A 7,720-nucleotide genomic window follows, 5' to 3' on the forward strand; every position below is an offset into this window, starting at 1 on the left:
TAGAGGATGTTGTCTATAATTCCAAAAAAATGTGTAAGATTACAAATGGACTAGCCACAACTAAAGATACTGACCAAGAACCTATTGAGGTAGGAGATGATGAAGAAGATGATAAAGACCAAGGCACAATTAAGGGAGGCACTAATATGGATGTTGATAATTAGGCAACAACTAAGGAAGAGAAATAACAAGAATAGAGTGTACAAGATACACTAATGCCAACTGCCAGCCCTCCACAGGTAACAAGTATAATCATTAAAACTATCAAAGTAAAGGATGTCTCTAATCCTACTAATTAGAAAATCAATCCCCTAACAGAGGAATATTTGAAAAGGATACTTATCCAATCTAATTTTCAAGCCAAATTATTTGAGAGCCCTGTACTAGTAAGTGTGGATGAAATTCAGAAGTCAAAGACTATGACTGTAGGGGGGGAAGTGAAAACACAAAAACTATCTGCAATCACTCCTCAAGTCACAAGTGTACAACCTTCAAAAACCTTAGTTGTATAGCAAAGGAAGGAGATATCAGGATGCACTAAGATGGTGTGGGAGAAGATAAGGGATGCTCCTATGAGACAATCCCTAGGAGAGGATTAGAACCAATTACCACCTTTTCCTTAAGGACCTCTAGGCCTACCAGCACGACCATCTCAAGATTTTTCATTCCTAGATAAAAGTTTGGCAATGCCACTTCCTCCCATGACAGACTCTAAATAATAGGCAATAGAGGAAGAAGAGCCCCAATAAACACAAGTCAATGAAGTATTGGAGGAGGGGAAATACATGAGGAACCTCAAAAAACTCCTCATGATCTTAAGGTTGGGACCTTAGCCCAAGTAGAAATAGAGACTCAAACTCATGATCTCTCTCATTGAGAAAAGATCTAGAGAGGACTGATAAGGGAAAGGGACTTGCAATGCAAACCCCCTCTTCAATCAAATATATGTCTCCAACGGGCACTACACCTACTTGGCTAAAGAGGGAGGTCATGGTTCAATAGAAGAGGCAACTAAATGTAACTTTTGAGGAGTGAATGGATGAGCTAGTAAACACCATCAAGAATCTTGAGCCACCGACAGGTGATGCATGACCATTGGCCTTCATTATGAAGAACCAAGATTGGGACATGCTTGCACACATAGCCATCCCTCCTCCATATTGTGACACTGAGGATTTGACTCCTAATGATTATCAAATCAAGGAGGTTCTATTAGGAAAGCCCATGGTAGACACCACAAAAGTATTGATTACTATGGGTGTAAAAGAGGTGTTCAAACATATTGATAGAAATGAGTATGAATTACTGATGCTACAGAGACAAAATAAGCTTATGAGAGGCTATCTCAGTGGAATGGTGGGCCCAATAGATTTGGATCATCTAGAGATCACTCTTGTTGTGGTACTAGAGAGAAAGAAGAAGGGGACTATATAGATGGATTCATTCTTGGGAGCATGTCAGCAATAGCATGACAATTTTGAGAAAAGGGGTGTACAGATAATACAAGGCACTTTGAACCTAATGCACTACATTTAGTTGAGTATGGATAAATTGGTGTCCATAGTAAACTAGGATTTTGGGTTGATGGATGAGATACATATCTTGGCAAAAGACTTACAAATTTTGACATCAATAAAAGGTTAAACGTATCATACACTAATGGAGGTATATACAATGGAAGAGATTGATAAGCTTGAGGATTGGATAGAGAAGATAACTGTTGACAATAAAGTCATGGAGAGACTAGATGAGGATATTCTGAGATTAAGAGATCTAACTCAAGAGAAGACTTTGGAAGCAAAGAAGTATTACAATGTTAGCTGCCTTGACATTCTTGAAGATGAGTCAAAAACCAAGCTCAATTCAGTACAATCAGTAGTCCAACAATTCCAAAGAACTTTTGAGGATGCTTCATCCGATGAAGATTTTAGGAAAGCATTTAAGATTGAAGAGGTATTGTTGGAGCTAGACAATAAACTTGAGGATTTTGCAAAAACTTATATGGAGGTTAACAATTATTAGCAAATTGTTAAAGATAAATATGCAACTTTGGATATTCTAGAAGCTACCTAAGTAACAAAGATCATTGAGAAATTCAAGAGAAAACATCTAGACATCACTTTGGGATAAGGAAGGAAAAAACCCAGATGTTGGAAATTCAATTTTGACACTTGGGAAAATTTTGGATTTTTGGTACCTACCACCAAGGTGCACATGTGTGCAAGGTGTGCAAGGTGCACTATTCATAGAATTTCATTGATAATTTTGAAGAAATAATAGTGCACTGACAATTCCTAATTTAGAGCATTCCATGCACCAGAAACACATTTTGATGGTAGTTTAACTCCTGGAAACACTCAAAGAAGGTCAAGCTTCCATTTTTAGAGCTTCCATTGACTCTCAGATCCTCTTGTAGCTTCCTTCTTCTTATCTACTTCTTCTTTCTTTTCTTTAAGTCATGTTAAAAGCTCATGCACCCATTAATTGATATAAACAAGGGTGGAGACCTACTTACACCATATAGAGAGTTAGTTTGTATATAATTAGATTTGTTTTATTAGTTTTTAGTATGTGTTTGCATTTTAAGAGCTCCCACTCTCAACACAAAAAGAGGATATTTTTTCTTATAAATACATGGATGTAATATGTACTCTAGGTTGTTATTTTGATACAACTAATATATGATATTGGTGCTCTCATTCTGAGTGTAGTTATTCTTGCTAGAGTTTGTAATTTTTGTGAATGCATGTTCATAAATAATAATGGAGCCAAAAGTTTTATTGTGTTTATTTGATTGTGTGATCTTTTAGTTCTGGTGCTTGCCTCATGTTAACAAATTCCACTAACATACCAAGTTAGAGAAAATATCACCTATTGTCCTGCATAGATTCTTGTCTCGCATGAGCGCACTTTTCATGGCCTTGTGATTTGATGAGAAGTGAAACATCTTACTATTATTATTAAGTTCCCATCAATGATTACAATAGTAGAATTGAGGAAGCATTGTTCTTATTTTTATCAGCTTCCTATCTGATCTTTTCAATGATTTAATAGGTAGACATGTTGTTACCATGGTTTATGTCTATTAGGAATTTCCCTTTCAAGTTATTTTCTTTAATCTCTCATTATCTTATCTTTGTTATTTTCTTTTCTAACATTTGGTTAATATAATAATTCATTATAGTTGCATTGATAAACTTGCTTTCATCATAAAATAGAAAATACCAAAAATATATCTCTTTTCTAGTTACTTTTCAATAAAGAAAATCAAACATCTTATCCAAAATTGGTTCAAACCATAAAAGGCCTCCTCATGAACATACACATTTATCTTCAATTGAATAGATTCTAGTAGGTCACAAGATTGCCTAGAACATTGGAGTTGATCCTAGATTAACTTTTCAAGAGAGGAGTTTGAAAGGATTCTTGTTGTTAAGCATCGTACAAAATGACAGCTCAACAATACCCACAAAAAAATCAAAGTATCCAACATCTCAAACACGAATGATCTTTATCTCACCTCATATTATGATACTATCATCAAACATAAATAGAGGTCATCAAAAGAGAAAGCCACCCAACCCATCACATAAGAGTCATAAAATATTGTACCAACTAAAATGTCAAGCACAAAAACCTAATCCAAAGGTAACCATATATATCCTTAGTTGTCAAATATCCATAGCTAAAATAACACCCATAGCAAGTGCTAACCCATCCAACTATCCATACCTCCAAAGGTATACTAAGTGAATCTCACATCATCAACATATCCAATCTCTAACTTGTAATAACAAGCCTCAAGAGCAGTACCTGCTACATATATACCAAGAAGCTCCCACTACAATAGACAATGTCAAATTTGTAACGAACTCACTGACAACATCTTATAGAAGTGAATATATATAGTATTAAGGATATCCATAATACATAAGCAATCACTAATATGCAAGATCAACTCTCATAATAAGTCTCCAACACTCTCCCAAGTTCTTCACAATCAACAAAGGAAAGAGATAAAGAAACAACCATGTCATCTCTCACATGACATACATGAATGCAAACTAATGATCATAATCTCCAACCAATCTCAAATTCAATATAAGTGAAACCAAACATCCAAGAAAATAGCCAAGACCAAACAGAAACCATCCAAATCATAACCTTTATTATGTCCTTCAACACACACCTCTAGATGTAAATTATGCCAGGTAAGATATCCTCCATAAAACCCCAACAATGAAGCCACAACAACACTCAAACCATGCCATATAACTAATCATGGGTGTAATCCTCTCACAGGAAGACCAAACTCATAAACCATTCCTAATCCAAGGAATTTTTCTAATATAAAACCATCTACCAAACTCAACCAACATAATATCATACGCACAAGGAGATAACCAATGCTAAATCATATCTCAAATAAACCCTCTAGAACTAAATCATGTACCATAGCTCAAGATGCATATCCATGAAAGACAAGCATAAATATAATGCACCTAAGAGAAACAATGGGTCATACCTCTTAAGTAGCCAACCATCAAGTAGACCAAGATTAGAGAATGAGAATGCTCATCAAGATATCCAAGTTTCCAACCAAGACTTGTCTAAGAATAATCTCCTCTCAAGTCCATATCAAGTGAATGCCCGTTAGACTTCCTATTGAAACCAAACAATTGTCCCAACAAATACTTCTCTAATCCAAGAGAAATCAGCATCACCACCATCTCTAAGTATTCATGAGCACTTATAACCAATCAATCCATACCAAATCCAAATATGACATAGCAATATCATTAAGTATCCAAAAAATGATCAATATACTCAATACTAAGAACCTAAACTAACATTAATGTCAAATTTCCAACCATGGCCTTAGGAACATAAACATGACAACATGATCTAACCATCTCAACCAAAGAGATAACATGCTCTATATAAACATACCCTAAGTCAAAAATCTAAATGCATATCAAGATTATACCATGACATAATAATGAAACCATTTTAATACCAAAGATAACATGTCAAATCAAAGCATAAACCACACCTTTAACAAGAACCCCATGCATCCTCAAGATGCAACTGTCTTCACACACCATGAAAAAAATGATCCCCACATACCATGAAGAACCATCTCCATACACCATGAAGATAATAAGTGCACCATACAAATGTCAAAGAGGTTTCTATAGCATCATATGGTACTGAGTCACATGCGGTATCATAAAATCCATCTCCTACATAAAGATCCTCTAGGTCTATACATACAACCAAATTGTCAGTACCAAGTGAAACCAAGATCTTTGAACGAAGAAGATACAAACCTAACTAGGAACTAATCTTGCACTATCACCTCATCACTATCACAAGCTCCCACTAAAATGTGTATCTAATCTATCCATGATATCATGATGAAAAAACCATCCTCTAACAATGAGATTCAACCAATCATGTCATGCCAAAATTAATAGCACCATGATCACATCCATGAAACAAGCAACTAACTCTCAATGTGTCCAACCTATCAGCATAAAATAGTCAACCACAATACTCCACCATGATTGTACTTGGTAACAACATCTCATCCCTTCTACATGAAGACAAATCAACAAATCATGTGACTAAGGGCATAAACAACCCAAATCCAAGCCACCAATTTGAATGTGCATGAATAATGAAAGATCAATAGGAAAAGACAACCCACAACCAAGCTATAAATGCAACTTGTAAGTATAGACCACTTACAACATTGCCCAACTTGTAGATCTAATAAGTCATCATACATATCTAAACCAAATACTAATAACCATATCAACATAAGACCAATCTGAAATATGAACTAAGTATACAACAACATCAAATCCAAATCTCCAAAATATACAATGCCATAAACTCACAATTTTACCATAGTCAATATATATCATAAACCATTTAGATCAATATATCACTAAATAAATCATGTCAAACCTATACCAGATTTGAATCAATGTCTAGAGCTCTACAAGAGCTTTCCAATGACTATTTGAAGTCCAAAATCTAACTTTGTGTACCAAGTTATACCCAAAATTATGCTCAAAATAAACATCTAACTTTCAAGCTCATAAAACCTAACAAAATGTTAAAATCACATAATCAAACTTGCACCAAATTGTAGTTATTTGAATTAGCTTTCCAACGACTATAAGATGTCCAAAATATGATATCATGAGAGAAATGTATCGACATTTTTATCAAGGTAGTCCTTTTACCATTTTCACTACAATATTTTTTTTGTGACAAAAAATTCCACGCAATTAGATTTGACAGTCATCATAGCCTGAAATTATAAACCTTTTGCATTTTCTATCAACATGGCCAAACTAGGGCATATTATATATCAAAATTAATAGGAAAACCAACCTAGATCCAATGGCATGGTCTATTTTTACCTAGGAGGTCATTTATGTAATCTTCCCCTAAAATCCTCATCTAAATAAAACATCCAAAAAACTTTTTTGGAAAACAATTTCACATGCCAAAAATCCATTAAGATCCCATCATAATACAAAATCCAAAACCCTTAGATCTTCAATAAACAACCTACAAAAGCCATATATCTTGTCATTTCTTTTATTCTCTCATGTATTCCTATGGATTCAATCTTGGGTTACAACAAAAAAAACCATAGCTTCGATACCGCTTGTAAGGAAACTTGCAACAAAAAATATAACTACTTCCACATAACCCATAATAGACCTAAAATAAATATGCAATCAAGATCCACATGTAGGAGAATAGACAACATACCCCAAAAAATGTGATACAAGATATACCCTGGAAAAACCTAGCCTCCAAAAGTATTCATCACCATGTATTATACAACAAAAAATCATTCCAATACAACCATGAAAGTGCTCAAAGCCATAACCATAGCTAAAAAATCCATGTGAATAAGCACAAATCCACACATTCCATGCCATGCTTCCAACCTTCACAAATGCTCCTTTGGCTAACTTGTCAAGCCTCTTCTTGCTTGACTTTCCTTTTTGTCTTTTGCCCTTTTTTTATCTCATCTCTACAACTACCCATGTGCCTTCTTATATAGTAGCAAGTCCCACAAAACCATAAAGTGTTATTACATAAACCATGTGCTACCTAACCCATTGACCCCACATTTAATATTAGACATTTAATTTGTTTCCCCAATATTAAATAATTAAATCAAATATTATCACAGTGTTATAATACAACTCATCAATTATATCCCATGGGAATCTTACATATGTTGGAAATACAATAGGGAAATTAAACTTTGAGAGGGGAGGGAGGGTGAACTAATCCTTTAAAATTTTAACCCTTAAAACATTTACCACACATCCATCTCACAATTTGCATGTAAAGTGAAATAGCTAGCTAAAGATATTCATCCATAGTAGGAAAGCATATAATATTCAACACATATATGACACAAGATATTTGGTTACCCAAAAACCCTCCAATGAGAAGGTAAAATTGGGGTGGGGATGAAACTCACAAATCTTCACTACTATAGTAATAAAGTGTATCTAATGAAGGATACAATTTTTTATCATAAACTATGATTTACCCTGTGAAAGGTCTACCCTGTTAAAGGCTTACAAGATTGTTAGATCTTACCCTATTAAGGGATTTCAACACCCTGTTAAAATTGTGTCTAATTAAAAGAATTAAAACTTACAATGAAGTAAGAAACTTG

The sequence above is a fragment of the Cupressus sempervirens genome, chromosome 4, assembly GCF_028749045.1.
Source record: "Cupressus sempervirens isolate cs-2001-9-10 chromosome 4, ASM2874904v1, whole genome shotgun sequence".
Lineage (NCBI taxonomy): Eukaryota > Viridiplantae > Streptophyta > Pinopsida > Cupressales > Cupressaceae > Cupressus > Cupressus sempervirens.